Genomic DNA, 24,202 nt, shown 5'->3' on the forward strand with positions numbered 1-24,202 from the left:
CTTTCTTTATTGTCTAGTAGATATAAATATTTCTGTAATTGCTATTGTCTTGAATTGATGCTATAGCAACAGAACTAACAAAGTATCAAGAAGGAATTAATGTTACAAAATATCCTATAAACACACATCAAAAAGATTTTCATAATTTGTGAGTAGTTCCCAAATATTTAATTGTTTCAACCACTTAATCTATAGAATTCCCTTCTGTAATAAGTAATATTACTATATTATTAGAACAGTATTAATAGGGCTTCTTATCTGATGTCAGAAGAAAGGAAAGCCAGAAACTTTTTGGCTACAGAACCCTTTCCAATTTACAAAGTACAGTTCTTCAACAAATGAAATCAATAACATGCTTTCGGTCAAGTGAAAACAGATTCTAATTTTTTATGCCAATGAAAGTTTCATTTTATTATAATAATTTGCACCCCTGGGGCATCTGTGTGGCTCAGTTGGTTAAGCATCTGACTTCGGCTCAGATCATTATCTTTGAGTCCTGGGATCAATCACTACTTCAGGCTCCCCACGCAGTGGGCATCTGCTTCTCTTCCCTCCTCCTCTGCTCTGCCCCCTGCTAGTGCTATCTCTCTCTCTCTCTCATATAAGTAAATACAATCTTTGAAAAGTAATTTGCACTTCATGAACTGATATAAAATATTTATATTTTCTAGTGAGGTAATGAATCCCATATTATGAAACTAATTTCTTTTTATGCTTCTCTTTTAGATTTTTCTTTTATTGTTCAGTTTTCAGTTAAGGACTATACTTGTGCATAAAGATCTTTAACAATTTTTAAAAGAAGAATACAAGGTAGAGGGATTGATTATAGTTCATAAGAAACATGATACATCTATCTTTGCTGGAGGGTAAAGTCAGTCTGCTCTTTGTAGGTAGGGCAGAGTTCAGATGGGGCAGATCATTTCCTTAAAGGAATGCTTTAAGAAATGTATTATACATGGGAACCCTGGGTGGCACAGCGGTTTAGCACCTGCCTTTGGCCAGGGCGTGATCCTGGAGACCCAGGATCAAATCCCACGTCAGGCTCCCGGTGCATGGAGCCTGCTTCTCCCTCTGCCTATGTCTCTGCCCCCCTCTCTCTCTCTCTCTGTGTGACTATCATAAATAAATAAAAATTTAAAAAAATTCTTATTAAAAAAAAAGAAATGTATTATACAACCAGACAGAATTCCAGGAAAAAATAACTTCTAATAGAGTATTAGGTGTTCCCCCAAGACCCCAAGTTACTCTGAAGATGTAACTATGTACAGAGCCAGGGGCATCTGGGTGGCTGTGTCTGTTAATGATCTACCTTTGGCTCAGGTCATGATCCCAGGGTCCTGGGATAGAGCCTTGCATCCTGCTCACTGCTCAGGGGGGAGCCTGCTTCTCCCTCTCCTGCTGCTGCTCCCCTTCTTGTGCTCTCTCTCTCTCTCTCGAATATAAATAAATAAACAAATCTTTGAAAAATACTGTGCACAGAGCTAGATTATATATTTACAAGGTAATAAATTGCATCTACTTGTTCATTTCTGTATTCTTAGTTCTTAATATATAGCAACATTATCACTTTTTAAAATTTTCCTAAAGATTTTATTTTTAAGTAATCTCTATATCCAATATGGGTGTTGAAATTAGAACCCCAAGATCAAGAGTTGCATACTCTACCAAAAGAGCCAGCCAGGCATATCACATCTTTTTCATTTTAGGTACATGAATATGATATTTGAAAGAAAGAAAAAATGAATAAAGAATTTCAAAGATTAATATTTTAATATGCTGTTATAAATTTTTATTGACTTATGTGAAATCTAATGAATATTAATAATTTGGAGTGAAATATATTATCCCTATCCCACAATAATTAAAAATATTTATATTGGGCTCAATTTTACTTTTCATACCTCTATATTAAAATATAGTTGTAAATACATACATACAGGGTGCTATCATGATCTTTAAAGTTTATCAGTTTCTTTTAATCAGTTATTTCAAAACTGTTCAACAGGTAACAAAGATTCCATATATGCTGTGTGTATATTTTTAAGTTTTTAATAGACTCATTTCATAATCAAGATTTATATTTAATATTTTTTAGTATTTCTTAGTTTTTAAAGATGTTTATTTTTATTAAGAGAGAGAGGGAACATGTGAGCAAGAGGAGGAGCAGAAGGGGGAGAGGTAGAGAGAGATTCCTCAAATAGACTCCCTGCTGATAGCCCACTTAGGGCTGCCTCTCACCCTGAGATTATAATCTGAGCTGAAACCAAGAGTCATATGCTCAACCAACAGAGCCACCCGGGCACTCCAATATTTTTTAATATTTCAAATGAAACTTACTCTTATTTAAAGTCAATTTGGGGTCACCTGGATATCTCAGCCAGTTAACTATCTGATTCTTGATTTTGGTATAGGTCATGATCTCAAGGTCATGAGACTGAGCTCTGCATCATGCTCTGGGCTGCTGAAGATTCTCTTCCTCCCTGTCTCCCTCTGTTCCTCCTCTCTGCTCACAATCTACCCCCCCCCCAAAATTAATAAAAAAATAAAATAAAATCATTTTTTATTTAAGGTCATCAGGCTATCAAGGAATAAATATGTAGAATAAATACAAAGTATTTTGTCCAACACAAAGGGCACAAACAGAAAAATTAATAGTAGGGCAAATGTATCCTATTTTCATATATGATTGCAAAATATTTAAAACAGCACACCATCATTAAAAGTTGCTGGATAATAGTAAGCAGAAATCAGAAAGATCAGAAGAATGGGATTCAGATCCTGACTTTACTATGTTCAATAAACCCTAGACTTTAGGTGGTGGGCTTTATCCCAATAACCACTTATAACTATTCTTTGCTCTTTTTATATATGAGGTAGTATTCATTTGAGCAACATAAAAAAAAAGATATTTTAATGATGTCATATAATTTACAAATGGTGAAAAAGTATTCTTGTAAATAATGAAGAGTAGACTTTTAAAGCAAAATAGACTATTTCATCAATACTAAATCTAAGCAGATGTATTGGGAGACTGAATAAAGTTTCCAAACAGATATTATCCTATTCTAAGCATTTTTTAAGGGCAATTTATATTTTAATGGGATCTAAAGTTAAAAGAACATGAAGAGTTTTCCAAATATATGGGTAGAGATGGAATTCAGTTTCTTCTCCAGTTTTATTTGAAAGGAAAATAAGCTGATTATCAATTATAGTTTTCTATTTTTACTTCTGGTAATGAATAGGAAAAATTGGGATAACTAAATGACAAGGAGACAGAGGATAACATAAAATGTACAAGAAGATACTTTTCAAATGAATATATTGCAATTTAACTAGAAGAAAATTGATGATGTTAAAATTAGGTTTTATTATATAGTCAATGATTAAGACATATCTGCATAAATTTACATGCACAAATAGACATATGTATGAACATTGCATATATTAATTCAGATGAAAAGTTATATTTTTAAGCAGTAAACTCTATAACCATAATTTACATTGTCTTGTAAATCCACATTTTCCACAGATCATACTCATATATACTTATATTATGATCATCATTATCATATTAAGTTTTACATTTTAAACTTTTATAAATTTGATACAGAACTAGAAAAAGCATAAATAAAATATGGACAACAATTAGGACATCATCTTCTTAATAAGGTTTGTCATATGTTCTGATAGATACCACTGTAAGGATACAATAATATACTCCTTCCTCTTTGGCAAGTGCATTTTCTCAATTATTCAGCAAGATTATGGGGAAAGATGTTATTAAATATCGAAAACTTGAAATTCCAACTTTTCTCAAAGACTCTAAAGCTTGGTTTTTAAGTAACCAGTGATATGGTGTGTATTTGTATGTCATGCTTCCACAAGTAAAAAGCCTTTAGTGGTTTGTGATGGTTTAGCTGTCAGCAGGCTGAAACATCATTTGACTTAGGAAAGAATATTATTTTACTAGATCATTTAGAATAAAAAGTGAACAGTTGGATGAACTCACTTGAAATTCATCACAGTAAATTGACACTCTTGTCTTTTACTTTTGAAGTCTTAAAATGCCCTGAGAATTATTGCTTTATTTTACTTCAAGAAGCCAGAAATATGAGTAATGTATTCCAACTTAGTACAAATAAAACTGGATAGTAAACATAACTTAATATAAACAACATCAATATCTATAAACTTCTCATAGTAAATGTGTCTTTTGGCAGCCTGGACTACAGAGATACGAGTCAGTGGAGCCTCAGGTCCCAGGTCCACTTTTCTGACAGATCAATAGATGAAAAACTTACCAACTCCAAGAATCAGCTTGAGTGAACAGAATAACATAAGCCAACCATTAACTCTCCAATATCAAATATTAGTGGAAAATAGCTTTATCTTATTGACCAAAGAAGAAAAAATATATAGTAATCTATAATGCCTTTTGCCTTATTTTTAAAAGCCAAGATAATATATATCAAATTATATATATAATATATATCAAAATTAGATTTGAAAGATATGTAATTCCCTTCAAATACTAGTTTTAGTTGCTATTATTGTGTTAATCTACACTGTGACTAATAATAAGATTTTGTACAAATATGGTACATATTGTATAATATGGTACATTTGTATAATATGCATATTATATACATTAAATATTATAACCTAAAATTTTAATTAATAATTCTTAGTGTTTTTGACATTCCTTGAAACTCAATTTTTCCTTGAAGTTCATTTTTAAAATAATTTATAAAAGAACAGTACACCACTGAGATTTAAGGAAAAAATGGTCCAAATCTTGGCATAGATATTGAAGAAGTAATTCCAATTAGAAAGACTAAACTAGATAATTTCCTGGGGCACCTGGATGGCTCAGTAAGTTAAGCAGCTGGCTCTTGACTTTAGCTCAGTTCATGATCTGAGTCCTGGTTTGAGCCCACCCATGTTGGGCTCTGCAATTAGAGGGGCGCCTGCTTCAGGATTCTCTCTCTCTCCCCTCTGCTCCCCTCCTGAGTTTCCTCACTCTCTCTGTCAAATAAATAAATAAATAAATAAATAAATAAATAAATAAATAATCTATCTATCTTTAGTAAATAAACTAGAAACTTCTCAAGTCTCTTTAAAACATGGGGTAAAAGTCTAGATTGCACTGTTTTATTTTACTTGTTTATTGTCCAGAATGTGTTCCCACAAGTTCTGCTTTGATTTTGGCCAACAACCTCATTTTTAAACTAGCTTGTTTAAAATTCCATTATATCTTAATTGCTGAAGGTGTGTAAGATTTCAACATTTCTAGAACACACAAAAAGAAGGTAAAGTATAAGAATAAAAATTGCACTGAAAATTTTAAGACTCAGCTTTTTAATAGTTTAATAAAACTGTGTGTCTTTGAGCAATTCACTTGAGATCTCTCTCATTAACTGTAAGATGATGTAGTTTATTTGAGATCATACTGGTCCCATGTGGTCCCTCGCAGCCTTATGATTTTCCAAATATCTTGTTAAATCTGAAATTTCCATGAAATGTAAATGTATTTCTAGATACAATGGAAAAGTGACATTTTACAAGTAATAAAACCCAGTGTCACTACAAGTAGAACATTATCTGGCAGTGGTAGATGATCAACAAATAATTGTTGGACGGATGAGTAAACATTTTCCTGCTTCCAAATGTTTTATGCTTTATAAAAACACATTATTGAGGTAGTAATTCACCAAAAATACAATTCACCATTTTAAAGTGTACAACTCAGGGCTTTTTAGTATATTCACAGAACTGTCCTTCCATCAGCATTATCAGTTTTCAAACACTTCTATTATTTTATAAAGAAACCCTCTGTCTGTTAATAGTCACCCTCCCCCTATTGGAATCGTGCAATATATGGGCTTTTGAGACTAGTTTCTTTTGCTTGGTATAATGTTCTCAAGATTTATTCCTGTTACAGCATGTGCTAGTACTTCACTTGTCTTTATTACCAATAATACATCACATGGATAATATTACATCACGTGGATAGCACCCCATTTTATATTTCTATTTATCAGTTGATGGACAGTTAAGTTGTTTACACTTCGGGGCCATTATGAATAACTGCTATGAACATTTGTTTACAGGTTTTTGTGTGGACATAATATTTTTGTTTTTTTGTTTTTTGGGGTTTTTTTATATGTAACCAGGAATGAAGTGTTATATAGGAATTCTGTTAAAGGTTCTGAAGACCTACCAGATTATTTTTCTTTTTCTTTCCTTCTTTTTTGTTTTTTAAGATTTGATTTATTCATGAGAGACACAGAGAGAAGCAGAGACATAGACAGAGGGCGAAGCAGACTCTTCACAGGGAGCCGGATGAGGGACTCCATCCCTGGTCGGAGTTCACAGCCTGAGCCAAAGGCAGACGCTCAACCACTGAGCCACTCAGGTGTCCCCAGATTATTTTTTAGAGCAGCTGCACCATTTCACATTCCCCACAAGAGACTCTAAGTTTTCAATTTCTCTATATCCTTGCCAATAATTTTTAAAAATATTTTATTTATTTGACACAGATACAGAGTGCACAAGCAGGGGAAGCAGCAAGCAGAGGGAAAGGGAGAAACAGGCTCCCTGCTCTGCAGGTAGCCCCACACTGGGCTGGATCCCTGGACCCTGTGAGATCATGACGTAAGCAGAAAGCAGACACTTTACCCACTTTAGCCACCCAGACACCTCACCAATAACTTTTTATTAACTTTCTTCTTGATTATAGATTACCTGATGGGTGTGAAGTGATATCTTCTGGTTTGGATTTGAATTTCCCTAATCCCAGTGAAACTGAACATCTTTTCATGTACTTATTGGATATTTTTATATCTTTGGAGAAATATCCTTTTCTGCTCTTTTGCCCATTTTTAATTTTTAATTTGTCTTTTTATTGTTGATTTATAAAAGTTCTTTATGTATCGGAGAACTTCCCTGGGCTTAGCATAAATGGCTTTACATGCATTAGTGAAACATTCACATGAGACAGGTGAAACTATTGTTCTCATTTTATAGATGAGAAAACTAAGATACAAGATTAAATGTCTCGCCCAAAGCCACCCAAATAATGAATTGTAGATATTGAATTTTAATATAGAACACAAGTATTAACCACTACGTATCACTGCCGTAGGTTTTACTTGTAAGAGTATAATCATTTTATCATTTCATTGAAAAAATATATTATCCCAAGATGAAGGTAACTTCAAAAGTGATTTTTAAAGACATTATTGGAGAAAATACACATTTTGGCTTTAATTTAAGTAAAATAATGTGAGATGATGCAATCAATGTCAAACATGGCCCTTCTATGTAAAGTACTTTAAGAATTCTAAAGTGCAAGGCTAATGAAAGGCATCATTATATTTTTATCAACACACCTTGGTTTACTTCTAATCTTAGAAGAGCAGATGTTGCTCCAACTATTCAAGACTTATTCTTTCACTTCTTAATCTCAGTTCTCCCCTATTATTATTAGAATTTTTTCCTGTTAAATACCTTCTTTTATAAATTGTCTTTTTTTTTTTTTGCACTGACGCAATCTAACCAAAACATTTTTCTCTGTTTTCACTTCTCCATCACCATTCACTCCCAAGTATAATCTCAAGGTTACTGAAATAATTAACTATGAGAAGGAGATGACTCAACTTAGTTGGCACTAAGGCCTTTAAATAATGAAGGAAGATCACGTTTGGTGAAGATTACATGTGAGGGATTTTTCAGGGTACTTGGAATTAAGGAATGTTTGTTTATCCTCTACCCACCTGTTACTCATTCTTTCTCTTCACCGTATACCCATTAACTCAAGACATACTGTCTAACGGAGAGCAGGCTGTCCACAAAAGAAGTTCAGAAAGAGATTGAGTAGGTTTATTTGATCTGGGTTTCATCTGGTATAATCATTCCGAAATACCTTACATAAAAAGAGAAAGAAAGCTTGCTGCATGCCCGTATTAAACAAAATCCTAGTGATAAGGCTTTTGACCTTGACAGAAAAAAAATGGGAGCCCTTCAATGTTTCAAAAGGCGTAAAGAGGGGAGCATGCTATAGAAAGATGTCGAAGCTTTAGGGCATGCTATGTCCTGCAGGCCTTCACATATTGGAACAAAATATAGAAGCAATAGTTACCTGAGTAATTGGGGCAGCTTGACTTTTCCTAAGATATAAGAAATAAGTTCTCTAAATATTATCGTAATATTTCCATATCCAGATAAGGATTGCCTGCTTTCAACACCACTACATTTCTTATTGAACCTTATTTTATACTGGCTTACTGCTACTATACAAGATGGGAAAGTAGGTAAAAGTGACTTATAAACAAATGGGCATACATTTTCCAAAGTAAGAGCACGATGCTAATACAAACAAGAAATAATGAGTAAAAATCATGAATCACACAAATGTACATTGAGCACATACCATGTAATTTTTCTCACAAATGCGCATCAGCAGGATGGTAAAGTAGTTTAAAGAGATTAAAGTCACTAAGAATAAGCATCCTGAAATGAACTTGCAAAGTTAAAGACAAAGCTGGTTAATGACCTACAAAGAAGTAAATTTTAAACATTATTGTTTCTCTTTCCCACTAGGCAGAAATTATTTGCAACTGTCATTATTCTGCAAGTTAATAAGTAATTTCACAGAGCTTAAGCTCTAATCAATAGAAATGGCAAATCAAACAAATGTATATTCTCTTAGCAAATTAAATAATTCTTCAATGGTGACTTTCATGTTCCAATATGACATTAAAATGATATACAGTCATCCATGTATCTTACTTACAAGTGTTGCATAATATTTCTTAGCTATATAGAGAGCAGAAAGGACAAGCAATTACAGTGTCTTCACAACTTCACTAAAATAATAATAATTAGAATAGATTACTATAAGCCAGACAATATTCTATTACATATTAACTATTTTAATCCTCACAATGCTATGATATAGGTAGTATCTTTATGGTCAAAGAAACTGAGGCAAAGAAAAGTTAATTAACTAACTGAACTGTACTTATTCATGAGTACATGGAGCCAGAATTCAAATTAGGGAACTAGCTTCAAAGTCCATAATTTAAGCCATTGCCTTATATTGTCTCTCCCTAACTCTCCTTCTTATGTCCTGATTCTTCCTCAACTATCTTAGTGCCATAAGAGTAATTCCTTTCCCATCAACACTTCCTAAAATCACCTCAAAGAGCAATATAATAATACTAACAATGATGATGATGGTGATGATTCTATTCAAAAATTTGTACTTAAAAAAGAAATATGTGTTATTAAAAGTATTTTAACAATATAAATTTTTGATCTGTAGTTGATATTTAAAATTTGAAGTTTTCCTATAATCACAATGTCAACACAAGAACTCTAGCACCTGCCCTCCAAACCAGATCACCACCCCCAAGCAATTCCAGAGTAGAGGTTCTTAAGCCCCTATTGCAGTATGAATTCAATCTCCACTAAGGCTAGAAAAGCTGTGGCCAAATTGACCAGTGGTCCTACAGTTTACAAATCCAGTTGTACTTTTCTATGCCAGTTTTTCTGCGGTGTTAAACACTCATGAACACTTTCTTCTTTAGAGTGTCTCAGACCTTGAATTTTCAGGCATTCTTCATTACTGATTTCCTTTCTTTCTTACCATTGACTGAACTCTACTTCTTTCTACTTCTTTGCCTAGAGTTCACTTTTCTGGCAAATCTCTCATCTGTTCTTACCTGAGATATTGAATTAGCTTTAATTCTTTTTCTCCCCATGTAATTCATTTAAAAATATTTTATAATGTAATATTTGTAATCCATTTTTTAATATTTTCACATATCATATTTTATTTGTAAATGTTCATTCATTTTAAGCAGTTTGTTTTATAAAATATGAAACTTAGAATATATATTAATGTGATAAAGTGTGATATTCGAATAACCGTCCATGATAGTGGTACCTAACTTAAATCTCAAACTTCTTAAGCACACTGCTACCTGTGCACTCAATGAAATCCTTTCTACCTATTATTCCCTCAAAGGTAAACACTATTCTTTGAGGATAGTAGGAATTTTGTGTTTTAAATACATATGTTTTTTGTAATATATTTACCACACACACACACATATATATATATATCCCTAAATATGCAGTGTTCAGTTTTGCCTGTTCTTGGGCTTTATTTTTTTTTTAAAGATTTTACTTATTTATTTATTTGAGAGAGAGAGAGAGACAGAGAGCACATGCAGGGTGTGGGGAAGAGGGAAAAGTAGAGTCCCCTATGAGCATGGAGCCCCACATGGGCCTCAATCCCAGGACCTAGAGATCATGACCTGAACCATAGGTACATGCTTAGCTGACTGAGCCAGCAAGGTGCCCCATTCTCAAGCTTTATAAAAATTGTATTAAATCATAGTTTTCAGCGGAGATAAAATAGCATTTTATTATTTACTTTTCTTTAGTTACATGGTTAATTTCCTTAAATCCAAATGTGATTAAATCTATTGGCAGCTAAATATTCGTTAATGATTTCCCCAGTTATAAGTGTAAACTGTAAGCATACAGTAATTTTATAATCTAGTGCCTACTTTCTTTTCCAGTCACATTACCAGATTTCCTTGTGCCTTTCTGCTACTCTGCCATATTCAATACTTGTAGCTCTGTACCACTCCATGATATTTCATTGCTGTGTCCTTATGCACTATTCTCCTAACCTAAACTTTTCACTTTTCCTGTATGTATTCTCAAAATTTCAATTTAATTTTAAACCTTAAAATATAATTTAAGTAAAATGTTCCATTACATATCTCCTAATCACCCCAAAAACTTTTCCTATGCTTTCCTGTAAACTGACCTTTTATCAGTTGTAGAACTTACTACATTTTTATGTGTATTATTAATTCCTAATCTCCATAAGAAATTAATTATTTTTTAAAAAGTTAGAGGCTACTAGTATACCTCACCTAAAACTTGAAAAAATATTGTTTTGATGGAATGATTGGACAAACTAATGAATAATTGAGTAAGCCGATGAATGGGGAAAAAGGGGGAATAAAACCCAAACAGTATTTGAGAAAAAGAAAGAACAGGAACAGGGTTAGGACATGGAGGCTATCTTCACACTGAGTTTGAAATGTGACCAAGTTTCAACAGATAGTGAGGACAGAACTTTAAGAGAGATCTGTTACATGGATTTGGAATACTTTGAAATAGTTTCAGATATAATTATAAGCCTGAATTAATTCAGTTATACCAATTCTCAGTCCATATACACTAACATTTATGTAGCAAATGCTCATTTGAAACACCTAAAACATTGCTTTTGCAAGATTGAGATCCACTAAACAGAAACCCTATTATGGTACTCACATTGACGGATAGGGATTATAGGATTATATCTGTATTAATAGATGTCCTACAAGACACATGCATTATAAATCATGTTGCTGACAATAGGAGTGACTTGACCTGCTGTGTAAATTTATCTTATCAGATTTCTAGTAAGGTGTTCAGTAATGTTTCTTTTTACTGAGGAAAGAGGTTTTTAATTTATTCCAAAGAAAATTTTTGCAATTGCTACCCTACTGGCGAGGTTGTTTTATGAAAAATAAATATATGTCCCTTGTTACTTGGTCAGTAAAATCATTTACATTTTCATATACAGGAGTCTCATTATCTGCCAAGTTGGTGCTGAAGCAGCATGAGGCATTAATTGTTATGCAGAAATAGACTTATGAATATGCTAAAATGGGATAGGTTTAACATTTATGACTGCTTATGTATTTGTATATTTAATGTTCCTGTTTATTTCATGTGCAACCTTTACTTTATGAATGCATACAGAGGAGAATTAATGTTTGTGAGGGGTTTTATGTCAGAGATAATATGTGGACAAACAGTTAATGTTTGCTGACCTCTCTCTTTTTCTCCAAAGAACATTTGTGAATGAAAAATTCAATGAACAGGGACGCCTGGGTGGCTCAGTGGTTGAGTGTCTGCCTTCTGCTCAGGGCATGATCCCAGAGTCCCGGGATTGAGTTCCACTTCGGGCTCCCTGCATGGAGTCTGTTTCTCCTATCTGTATGTATATCTCCACAAAATAAAGAGCTCAAGAAAGTCATAAATGTATATCAAAATCTAATATTTTCTAAGAACATGCCTAAACAAACACAAATACCCAAGAAAATCCACTTATGCCTATTATATTACTCATCAACTTAGCGTTCTTAATTTTTTTTACTCATTTACTTTCTTATGTGTGTGAAACAATGTTTCCTAGTCCTTCATGGTGATATTAATCAGGATTGTCACTTTCATTATATCGATTCATTGGGTTCTGCCTGAATATCTGTTAAAATAACACTGTAAACTACAGACGAATTAATGTTTTATGTCTTTAAACATTTATTTACTTTCTTAGTTTTCTGTTACAGTGGAGTTAACTTAGGATTCACTAATTGTCTTCCAAAATTTAGAGATAGGCAAGCTCACATACATTTTAAATGAATGGGAATTCTGGTAAAGACAGTAAGCACTGTTTTCATAACTCCTTTCCATTCATAACTCCATAATGAATGGAAAAACATGGAATAAAGAAGAAAATTCATCTGCATTTGAACCAGTGAATTATTTAAATTCTGAAGAAAAACTGCCAAATCAAGTAAAAATTAGGTCCAATGTAAAAGGGAATCACCAATTTGACATAGATCTCCTTAGTTTATATGATTATACAAGCAGGTGGGTTGTGTGCAAAAAGTGGATTCTACTTTGGAGATATTTGGAGATATGAAAGGACATGGCTAGGCCATAAGAAAAATGAGGGCACCTCATTTATGTTCTATCAGTTAAATTAAAATACTGGAAGAAGCAGAACTAAAAGAAACATATTCAACTTTTTTTTTTTTGGACCAATTATAACTTAAACTTAAGGATGAAGCAGGACCAAAAAGAGAACAGAAATATCTGGGAACACTGTTTTGGACAGCAGGTTCTGAAGGTTGCTTCAAGTTGCCTTGACTTGCTTACTAGACTGAGTTGAAGTCTCAGGACACTCCTCTGAACTTATTGTGAGACCTTCTTACAGAGCCCTTGCTGTGTGATTAGATTTCATCTATTTGTACAGAAAATTGGTGTCCCTAATGTACCTAGTATGCATTTCTTATTTATCTTAAGCAACTTCACAGCTGAAAAAAAAACCCACAAATCAATAATATAATCAACAAGTTTAAAGTCCATGGACAAAATTCAAACTATGTCAGGTAGAAAAGAGGAATCAGTGCTTACGTGGGCAGCACATGTAGTAAAATTGAAATAATAAAGAGAAGATTAACATGGCCCCTGTGCAAGGATGACATGCAAATTCATGAAGTGTTCCATATTAAAAAAAAAAAAAAAGAGGAAATCAGGGAAAATTGGCAGCATCTGTTCTGGACAGTCAGTCCTACATACCAGATACAAATGTTTCCATTCGATACTAACTATCATCATCACTATCATCATCATCATCATCATCATCATCATCATCTATAACAAGCACAGACTCTACAAATAAATGAAGGACATAAATATGACATAAATATAACATAAAGATCCAGAACTCAACTCTTCTCTTCTCTTCTCTTCTCTTCTCTTCTCTTCTCTTCTCTTCTCTTCTCTTCTCTTCTTTCTCTTCTCTTCTCTTCTCTTCTCTTCTCTTCTCTTCTCTTCTCTTCTCCTCTTTTTCTTTCTTTTCTTTTCTTTTCTTTTTTTTTCTTTTCTTTTCTTTTTTCTTTTCTTCTTTTCTCTTCTTTCTCTTCTTTCTTTTCTTTCTTTTCTCTTCTTTTCTTTTCTTTTCTTTTCTTTTCTTTTTTTCTTTTCTTTTTTTCTTTTTCAGAGCTCTTTTTATTGACTGTAAAATTGAAAAGGAGAATAGCCAACCCTTTGATACCTGTTACTCCTCAGGCAAAATGCCAACTTAACCCACAATGGTGTAAGACAAGTTTGGCCACTTCTTCCAGTTTTATAGTTCAGACACATACTTCTAAGACATAGAAATTGTATTTCCAAAATTCATAGAGGTACAAAATATTGCTCAGAATTGTGAATAGTTTGTATGTTTGATTATGGAACATGTGAGAAATAGTGTCAAATAAAAAACTGGAAAATTAGTGGCTGATTAACTCTGAAGGGACTTTGTCATCATAATAAACAATTTGAATATTTCTCCTATAATTGAATGGGAGACTTTGAAAGCTTTTAGGTATGAAAATTCTACAAATGGTGTCTCACAGAGATGAGAGAGAGAGAATATAGTTAATTGATTGGAGGAAGGATACCCTAGACGGGAGAATTGCTATAGGCCACCGCAATAATCTCTTTAGGAGATGGCTGCATTTAGACTCTTAGAAAAGAGGATTTCAGAAATGTGACAGAGGCAGAAAGCACCTGATGAGATTAGACACTAAGTCCAGTTGAGCCTGACCTTTAATTACATTGTATTGTGGTTGACTCTAAACTATATTAGATTTGTGGTTTCATGAAAGGAGTCCAGTTATCAAAAACATCTGCAATTAGCTGACATAAACTGACTATATAAAGATATCTTTTTCTGAAGTGCCAGCAAAGCAAGGAAAGTAAACAAATAAATAAACAAGTCATTTACTTTGTTTCTTCCTCATGCAGAATTCAATTTTATGGCCAGTTAAAAAATATACTGCATACAAAAACCCATGCTGATACAAAATACAAGTGGCATTTGGGAGAAAATACTTAAAACATGTAATAAAAAAAAAGATTACTCTTAATAATATAAACCAAATTTACAAGTTATTGTTTAATAAACAAGTCAACCAATTAAAAATGTGGCAAAATAGAATGAGGGGGTGGCTCCGTGGTTGAGCGTTTGCCTTTGTCTCAGGGCATGATCCTGGGGTCCCAGGATTGAGTCCCACATTGGGATCCCTGTGGGAGCCTGCTTCTCCCTCTGCCTATGTCTCTGCTTCTGTCTCTGTGTCTCTCTTGAATAAATAAAATCTTAAAAAAAAAAAAAGTGGCAAAACACAAGAACCCAGGAAGCCGTAGTACTAAAATGTAGTGCTAATTAAATAAATGAGAATTAGAGCAAAACATGCTATTTTTCTTTCCTCCTATAAGGTTATCAAAACTAAATCAATAAAAAGTAAGTCTAATAATAGTCATTATTGGGAAGGTGAAGTAAAATTCAGTATTTCAATCATGGTTCTTCACAATGTAAATTCTAGAGGTGCCTGTGTGGCTCAGATGCTTAAGCATCTGCCTCCAGTTCAGGTCATGATTTCCAGGTCCTCAGTCCTTTCCAGGTCCTTGCCACACTGGGCTACCCACTCAGCGAGGAGTCTGCTTCTCCCTTTCCATATACCTTTCACCGCCACTCATTCTCTCTCTCTCAAGTGAATAAGTAAAATCTTTTAAAAAAAGGTAAATTCTGGAAGCAATTTGGCCATACTGATTAAAATATGAGGTATGCTGTGCCCCACAGAAAATCAATCCCAATTTTAGAAATCAGTGCTACTAAAATACAGGTAGTATAGATAGGCAGTAAAGTACACTTCAGACATCTTAGCAAAGTAAATCACCAAAATGACTACCTAAACTATCTATAAGCCTCACACGTGAAGTAAAATATAGTGCTATGCTGCTACCACTATGTGATAGAAGGATAATTTATTGACATCAAAAGATACCTAGGATGTAGAAAACTATATATAACAGAAAAATGGTTTTGTGTATACATGTGTTTGTGCATATACATACATCTGTATGCCTGAGTTTAGTTAGGTGTGTGAGTGAATATATACCTATATAGAAAGAGAGAGAACATGACCAAATTATACTCCAAACTTTTTAGTTCCTTTATATTTTTTTAACTTTAGTTTCTTTATGTTTGCTATGTATTTGAATGCTCCCATGTTGGGTGCATGATATTTACAATTGTTATATCTGCTTGTTGGATTATCCCTTTTATTACTATATAATGTCCTTCTTTGTCTCTTGTTCCAATCTTTGTTTTAAAATCTATTTTAGGGCAGCCCGGGTGGCTCAGCGGTTTAGCACTGCCTTCAGCCCAGGGCCTGATCCTGGAGACCTGGGATCGAGTCCCATATCAGGCTCCCTGCATGGAACCTGCTTCTCCCTCTGCTTGTGTCTCTGCCTCTCTCTCTCTCTCTCTCTCTCTGTCTCATGAATAAATAAATAAAGTCTTCAAAAAGAAAAAAAAAGGTCTAAAATTAGTCTCTTGTAGGCAGCATATAGCTGGGGCTTGTTTTTTGTTTGTTTGTTTTTTTTGTTTGTTTGTTTTTATCCATTCTGTCTCCCTAGGTCTTTTGATTGGAGTGTTTAGTCCATTTACATTCAAAGTAGTTCTTGCTAGATATGTCTTTATTGTCATTTTATTACCTGTTCTGTGGTTGTTTCTAAAGATTTTCTCTGATCCTTTATTGTTTTTCCCTCTTTTGTGGTTTGCTGGTTTTCTTTAGTGATATATTTGGATTCCTTTCTCTTTACTTTTTGTATACTTATTAGTGGTTTTTGATTTGTGGTTATCATTAGGTTTGTATAACATTTTCTGCATAGAGCAGTCTATATTAAATTGATGGCCACTTAATTTTGAAATCATTCTTTCTTCTTCTTCCCACGTTTTAGGTATATGGTGTTATATTTTACATCCTTTTATTTTGTGAGTTCCTTGATTGATATTTTACAGAAATATTCATTTTTTTACTACTTTTTCTTTCCTACCTTCATACTGTAACTTTTGTTCTTTCCTTTCTACTCAAAGAGACCCTTTAATAATTCTTGCAGGAATGGTTTAATGGTCATAAACTCCTTTCTGTTTGTCTGGGAAACTCTTTATTTCTCCTTCTATTACTGGATAAAGTATTCTTGACTGCAGATTTTTCCCATTCAGCACTTTGAATATATCATGCCACTCTCTTCTGGCTTTGAAAGATTCTGCTAAAAAACAAAATAAAACAAAACAACCCTGATAGCCTTTATGGGAGTTTCCTTTACATGTAACTGTCTTCTTTTGTCTCGCTGCTTTTATTTTATTTTATTTTTTTAAGATTTTATTTATTTATTCATGAGAGACACAGAGAGAGAGGCAGAGACATAGGCAGAGGGAGAAGCAGGCTCCCACAGGGAGCCTGATTCAGGACTTGATCCCAGGACCACAGGATCACAATCAGAGCCAAAGGGAGACACTCAACCACTGAGCCACCCAGGTGCCCCTGTCTCGCTGCTTTTAAATTTTCTTTCTTTATCACTATAGTTTGCCATTTTAATCATAATATGTTGGTGTGGCTCTGCTTTTATTAAATTTGTTGGGGGTTCTTTGGGCCTCCTGGTTCTGGATATCTTTCCTCAGATGAAGGAAGCCTTCAGCTGTTATCTCTTCAAATAAATTTTCTAGGGATGCCTGGGTGGCTTAGCAGTTTAGTGCCTGCCTTTGGCCCAGGACATGATCCTGGAGTCTCGGGATCGAGTCCCACATCGGGCTCCCTGCATGGAGCCTGCTTCACCCTCTGCCTGTGTCTCTGCCTCTCTCTTTCTGTGTCTCTTATGAATAAATAAATAAAATCTTTAAAAACAGAAACAAATTTTCTACCCCCTTTTCTCTCTCTTCTTCTAGGACTCCAATAATTCAAATATTATTACATTCGATGCAGTCACTCTCTATTCTCATTTTGCATGATTCTTTTTTTTTTTTTTTCTTTTTTGTTCAGGTGATTACCTTCTATTACTCTGTCTTCTAGGTCATTTTTTTTTTTTTAAATTTAATTTTTATTTATTTATGATAGTCACAGAGAGAGAGAGAGAGAGAGAGAGGCAGAGACACAGGCAGAGGGAGAAGCAGGCTCCATGCACCGGGAGCCCGACGTGGGATTCGATCCCGGGTCTCCAGGATCGCGCCCTGGGCCAAAGGCAGGCGCTAAACCACTGCGCCACCCAGGGATCCCGTGTCTTCTAGGTCATTAATTTGTTCTTTTACTTCTTCCAGGCTGTTATTCATTCCATCAATCTTGTTTCTCATTTTGTTTATTGAGCTCTTTATCTCTACTAAGTTATTCTTTATTTCTGTGTTAATGGTCTCACTCATGTCTTTCACTCTGTTCTCAAAACCAGTGAATATCTTTATGATCATTACTTTATTTTTTATTTTTTTATGATCATTACTTTAAATTCTCTATCAGACATGCTACTTGTATCTGTTACACATAAATCTCTGGCTGTGATCTTGCTGTTCTTTCATTTGGGACAAATTCCTCTGTCTTCTCATTTTGTCTAAGTCTCTGTGCCTGCTTCTCTGTGTTAGGAAAGTTATCTAGGTCGCCTGTTTTTGACACTAATGACCTTATGAAGAAAGGTCCTGTAGTGCCCTGAAGTGCATTGTCCCCTTCTCCCCAGGCCTTGGTGCTTCAGGGAATGTATCTACTATATGCTGTATGTGCTCTGCTCTTGTGTTCTGGTTTATCTTTCAGGCCAGTCATCTGCAGAGGCTCACTTTGCCTGTTGTGGGCAGTGTTTGGTCCCTTACCTGAATGTGGCACATTTTAACTATGTGTGCTTTGGTCTGCTTGTGAAATAAGACCTGTCACTACTGCTGCCAGTATCGAGGTGTAACAAAACTCTGGTTGGAAGATGTGGTATGAGTAGAGATTTGGGCTGGTCCTTTGGTGGAGGGGGCCAGCTTTGCTGGGACTGAAGCCATCATGACTAGGAAGGGCAGTGTTTCCAGAGAAGGAGGGTGGGGGGTACAGGAGGGGCTTGGTATAGGCAGGTTAGGTTCCTGCAGTTGGTTCTATGTTTATGCTATGCAGGAGGGGAGGGAAATGGCTCCTGCCAGTTTCTTTGTTCCTAGATGGTCCACTCTGTGAGTGCTGCCTGAAACATGTTTCGAGATGAGCAAATACATCCCTACCATGTGCCCCAGGCACTCTTCAGATCACTGTTTCTGTGCTATATGTCAGCAGGATGTTTGCCCTGCATTCTATCAGAAAGCAACCCCAATGCCTCTGGGCACTACCCAAGACTCGCCTGCTAACCTTAAGCACTCCAGGCTTTAAGCCCCACTGGTTGCAAAAACTCATAAATTTGGCCCTTCTTGCTTTCCAAGCCAACTGAGATGGGGATTCACTTTCCGTATTTAGCTTTTCTGTGAGCTAGTTTTAATCTTACTCTTCTCCATGAACTAGGCTCCTTCCCCGTCACAGCAGCCACTATCCATTTCTCTTCAATGGATTTGAAGAGAATTTCACATTTCTTACCATCTTCAGTGTGTCCTCTTCTCTACCTTAAGTTGTGGAGTTTGTTCTGCTAGTCTTCTATTTGATTTCTGGGGTATTTTGGATGATTTGAATGTTATATAGTTATGTTTGTGGGATGAAGTCCTCCTACTTTACCACCGTATTCCCTGCTGAGAGATGTTTTCATATTTTTAACTTAGAATGAAATTCTTTATCTGTGGTACATTGGCCATTCAGTATGTGGCTTGCAAACGTTGGAAATTTATGAAATCCTTTTAAGTTTTGGAGGCCAAAATAGTTCAGTAAATATACTTTAAGAGCTTTGCCATTGAGATACCTTGTTACAGATGGTGAGGCAATGTTAAATATGAACATTTTTTCTAGGAGAAAAAGTTTTCTGTGCAGTAGGATTGGCCACACTATTTGGAGACCGCAAAGCTAGGGGACTCTCGACTGAGGAACATAAGAAAGACTTCACAGTTGACTCAATACCTCATATGAGGCTTGCAAAAAGAAAAGAAAAGAACAGAAAATAAGAACAATAGCAATGGATAAAATTAATATAGTAACACATTAATTACTGATCATTTCTGGATTTAATACATTGTTTTTACAAGCTTCATAAAATGCTTTTCATAAACTCAGAGTGCTTTATAATGCAATTGTGTGTTTCATCTTCATTATATAGTTGTGTCTTAAAATATAGAAACTTTTATTCCATTAAAAATTCTAGAAATTATTTCCAAGACATGCAATGTCATTCATGGAATGAATAGGAACATTTTTATAATTTATATCATTGATATTTGATAAACTATTGGGAAAATATTTCGATAGTAATGAGAAAACATCTGGACCTAAAGATAAGGTTTTTTTTTTTTTTTTAAACTCCCTCCAACAATAAAGACTGCCAAGTCTAAATATATGTTCTGCTTTAATAATGATATAATTTTTTATATATTTTTTACCTTTCTTTTCTTTACTGGAGGTATTTGCTGTTTAACCTCCCTTATATTGTAATTTTGAAAGAAAATTCTTTGGAATAATATTCTGTGAAATATTTTACAACTGTGTTATATTTTCACTCCAGAAACATTATTTATGTGGATGTAGATTCATTTTTGAATAAATTCTCAAAGTATGCTTATTCTGCACAAGTTCTGCCATAAATTAGACAGTTAAGATTCTGAGCTAAAATATAAGTAAGCATCTAACTTGCAGTTTTATTCCTTTCTTTTTCTTTTTTTCTTTTCTCTCTCTTAAACATCCAGTGAAATATCCACCCTTCTAATATATCATTCTATTATATAGTTATATAATATTATATATAATGTAAGTAAATAATTAGTTGTCATAGTTTAATTGAAGCCATATTTAGGAGCCAGGATTTACCATAAATAGAATGAGTACTTTTAGCAATTTGTATCATGCAAGTACATTAATGTATTGTTAGTTATTTTAAGTAATATTTTGAATGTGTAGAGAAAATATAGTCTAAAAAATACAAATATCTATTTTAATACTGAAAAATTATAGGCAAAATACTGTAATCAATTTTACATTATATGACCAATTTGGAAGAAATATTGATAAATAGGAATTCACTTATCATATTGTTCAGCCTTTATTTGTCAATGGAAACAAGAATAATTTAAACCAATATCCCCTATGACTTTGGAAATTGATGCCTAAATCAGCTGGTGTAACGAATATGCATTGTTTTTCAACATTGTGTAATTATACAAGTTATACTTGTTGAAACATGTAATAACTCATGAATTGTATATATTACATTTTATTTGTCAACAAAGAATTTTTTTTATCTTAGTGAAATATTTTTTTCTCAAATTCTTCCCATACCAAATTTAGGGAATAAATAACCTATGTAATTGTTATACTTCTCTATTTATAGAATTGACTGAAATGTTGAATCATACCACAGAAAGAAAAAGAGAACTGCCCAAGGAACAAATTCTATGTCAACACTTCTCATACACCATTTCTTCACCATAATCAAACTTAAACAACAACACTAAATACTGATAATTACATTTTAAGCTTTAACTTCTTTCTCCTTATTTTCTGAAAATGTTTCTCAGTGTTTTTTCTTGGCTACTCTCACCATCCCTCTGCCCTTCACCCCGAGGGTTCCAGTCTTTTTACTCTTCTTTTACTAATATATATTCACTGAGTACTTCCATGGTCTATGGCTTCAATAATTATTTACAAATCACATCTCAAACTGAGACCTCACTTCTTATTCTGAAATCCCTTCAAAATTTTCCTCACTTTGCTTTATTGTAATTTATCCTATATCCTGCTAATATAATATTTCTATGTAAAAAGCTGGGAATTCTGTGAATCGGTTTTCCATTCCCTGCAGTATAAAGCCCCAACTCCTTACAAGGCCCCCAAATATTCTTTACAGTTTCTATTTCATCAAATCAGCATGTTGCTGGTTATAGCCACTTTCTCTACCCTGTCTAATTTTTCCCAGAAAATCTGTATTTACACTGTAACTAATATTCCCGAAACACTGTTAGTTGTCCAAAATGTAGAATTGTCTATTTCCACCCATGACTTTCAAATGTCTAACCAAGCATTAATGTAAGTAGATCAGCTACTCAGAATTATTTGAATCTAAGAGTAAAATTTACATATAAACATAAAATATTTTTAGTATTTTATATGAATTAAATATTTCCAGGGATTTTTTTTTTGAAGAATACAATTACCATGTAATAGAAGAAATAATGTAATTATCTCCTGTTTAGAACATTACCATAGATGTTTGCCATTTTGGAAACTTGCAATGCCAGTGTCAACACTGCCCATGGTATTTTAATTGCCAGCATAGAAGACCTACTTGTAGCTTAGGGAGTCATTGTGAATCTGTGAAAATGATACATTTATTTAATACTTTAAAAGGTCAAATATTGGATCCCTGAGTGGCTCAGTCTTTTAGTACCTGCCTTAAACTAAATATGAAATACATATGTAAATATGAAATACATATATTAAATACATATTATATATATATATATATATAGTCCATCAAGAGTTATATTATTTATGTAAACTTGATAAGATGGAGCAAGATGTTCAAATCATGTGTAACAACTACAATCAAGGGATCCCTGGGTGGCTCAGCAGTTTAGCGCCTGTCTTCGACCCAGGGCATGATCCTGGAGTCCCGGGATTGAGTCCCACATTAGGCTCCCTGCATGGGGCCTGCTTCTCCCTCTGCCTGTGTCTCTGCCTTTCTCTCTCTCTGTGTCTCTCATGAATACATAAATAAATCTTAAAAAAAACTACAATCAAAAAATTTTCAGGATCCCTGGGTGGCGCAGCGGTTTGGCGCCTGCCTTTGGCCCAGGGCGCGATCCTGGAGACCCGGGATTGAATCCCACGTCGGGCTCCCGGTGCATGGAGCCTGCTTCTCCCTCTGCCTGTGTCTCTGCCTCTCTCTCTCTCTCTCTGTGTGACTATCATAAATAAATAAAAATTTAAAAAAAATTTTTTTTCACTACAAATGAAGTACCATGTATGAAAATCAGGATAGAAATTTTACCTCTTTTGTTAGCATTCAATTTCAGTAGCAAAGAGAATAAGTGAATAAGAACTAAACCATATTTAAAAGGGTTTTGTATCCATGATAAAGGCTAAACAATTACAGTTCAAAGATTATAATTTTTTCTCAATATTAAAAATTATTAATTCCAGAAAATTTAGAGAATCTAAAACTAAGCAAAAATAATAAAAAGGAGATCACTCAAAATATCACCATTATAAGATGATTACTTTTAAGTGTTTCATTGTAACCCTATTTTCCTACATATTCTTTTTTCCTACATATTTATTTAAAAATACCCCCCCATACATTGATCAATTTGGTCGTGAAGAGACAATAAAAACATAGAGATTTTCCTTACAATGTCCCTGTCAGTGTACTTTGTGAGTCTCCCTTTTCCTACCCCACTGAATAAAATAAAAAACAGGTACCATGATTCTTCTCATGACTTTTAGCTAATAAAATTTCCCCCAGGAATCTTGAGTCACAGAAATAGTCTCATTTCTGTAATTAAAATGTCCAGTCTTGTCATATACTTATTAAGTGAATCCTGTGGAACCTTGGTGACTGCTTAATAAATGACAGTTCTTATGGGATGTTAAGAGCTAAGAAAACACATAGTATATTTACCTATTAAAAATTCACTATGTGAGACCACTTTGCTGATCAAGATTCTTGTCTGCCAGTCATTTAAGTTCCTTGGGAGATTTTGGTGTCCAGGGTTAATCTAGGGGCATCAGTTAATTAGTGTGGCAATCATGTTAAATGATCTTCTGGGTTGCTGTGATAGTGTAAATTTGTAAAACATTGACTTAACTTATTCTAGTATTCTACTCCCAATCATTTATCAGTGATTATTTTAACAAATAGGTAACTAGCATTTGATTAAGAACGTGGTCTTTGCAAGGATGCTGCCTAGATTTTGTTGTTGTTGTTGTTGTTGTTGTTAAAGATTTTATTTATTTATTTATTTATTTATTTATTTATTTATGAGAGACAGAGAGAGAGCAAAAGCTAGAGGAGGGGCAGAGGGAAAGAATCTCAAGTAGACTCCACATTGAATGCTGAGCCCCATGCAGGGCTCAATCCTATGACCCTGAAATCACGACCTCAGCTGATATCAAGAGTCAGAGCTTAACTGACTGAGCCACCTAGGAGCCCCAGATTTTTAATATAAGCAGTCTCCAAAAACTGTTCAAGACAAGAAATCTTATTGTGACTCACTTTTCTGACCTACTTAAAAGGAGTAATCATACCATCCACCTCATCAAGTTTAGTATTGAATAATATATTCAGTATCTTAAAAATACAAAGTATGAAATCCCAAGTTCATCATAGTTGCAAACATCTCAAATGACAGAATTAATCATAGGAATCTGAG

The 24,202-nt window shown here is 34.1% G+C and overlaps 1 protein-coding gene and 1 non-coding gene across 2 annotated transcripts in view; both read left to right on the forward strand.

Annotated features, from left to right (window-relative positions):
* KLHL1 (kelch like family member 1) overlaps window positions 1–24,202 on the forward strand; it is a 363,308-nt gene that overhangs the window by 177,926 nt on the left and 161,180 nt on the right. The gene's annotated exons all lie outside the window — the stretch shown is intronic.
* Window positions 13,265–13,371, forward strand: LOC140608482 (U6 spliceosomal RNA). The gene has a single exon (XR_012010506.1). It is a non-coding gene; the product is annotated as a U6 spliceosomal RNA (small nuclear RNA).

The sequence above is a fragment of the Canis lupus genome, chromosome 17 (assembly GCF_048164855.1).
Source record: "Canis lupus baileyi chromosome 17, mCanLup2.hap1, whole genome shotgun sequence".
Classification (NCBI taxonomy): Eukaryota; Metazoa; Chordata; class Mammalia; order Carnivora; family Canidae; genus Canis; species Canis lupus.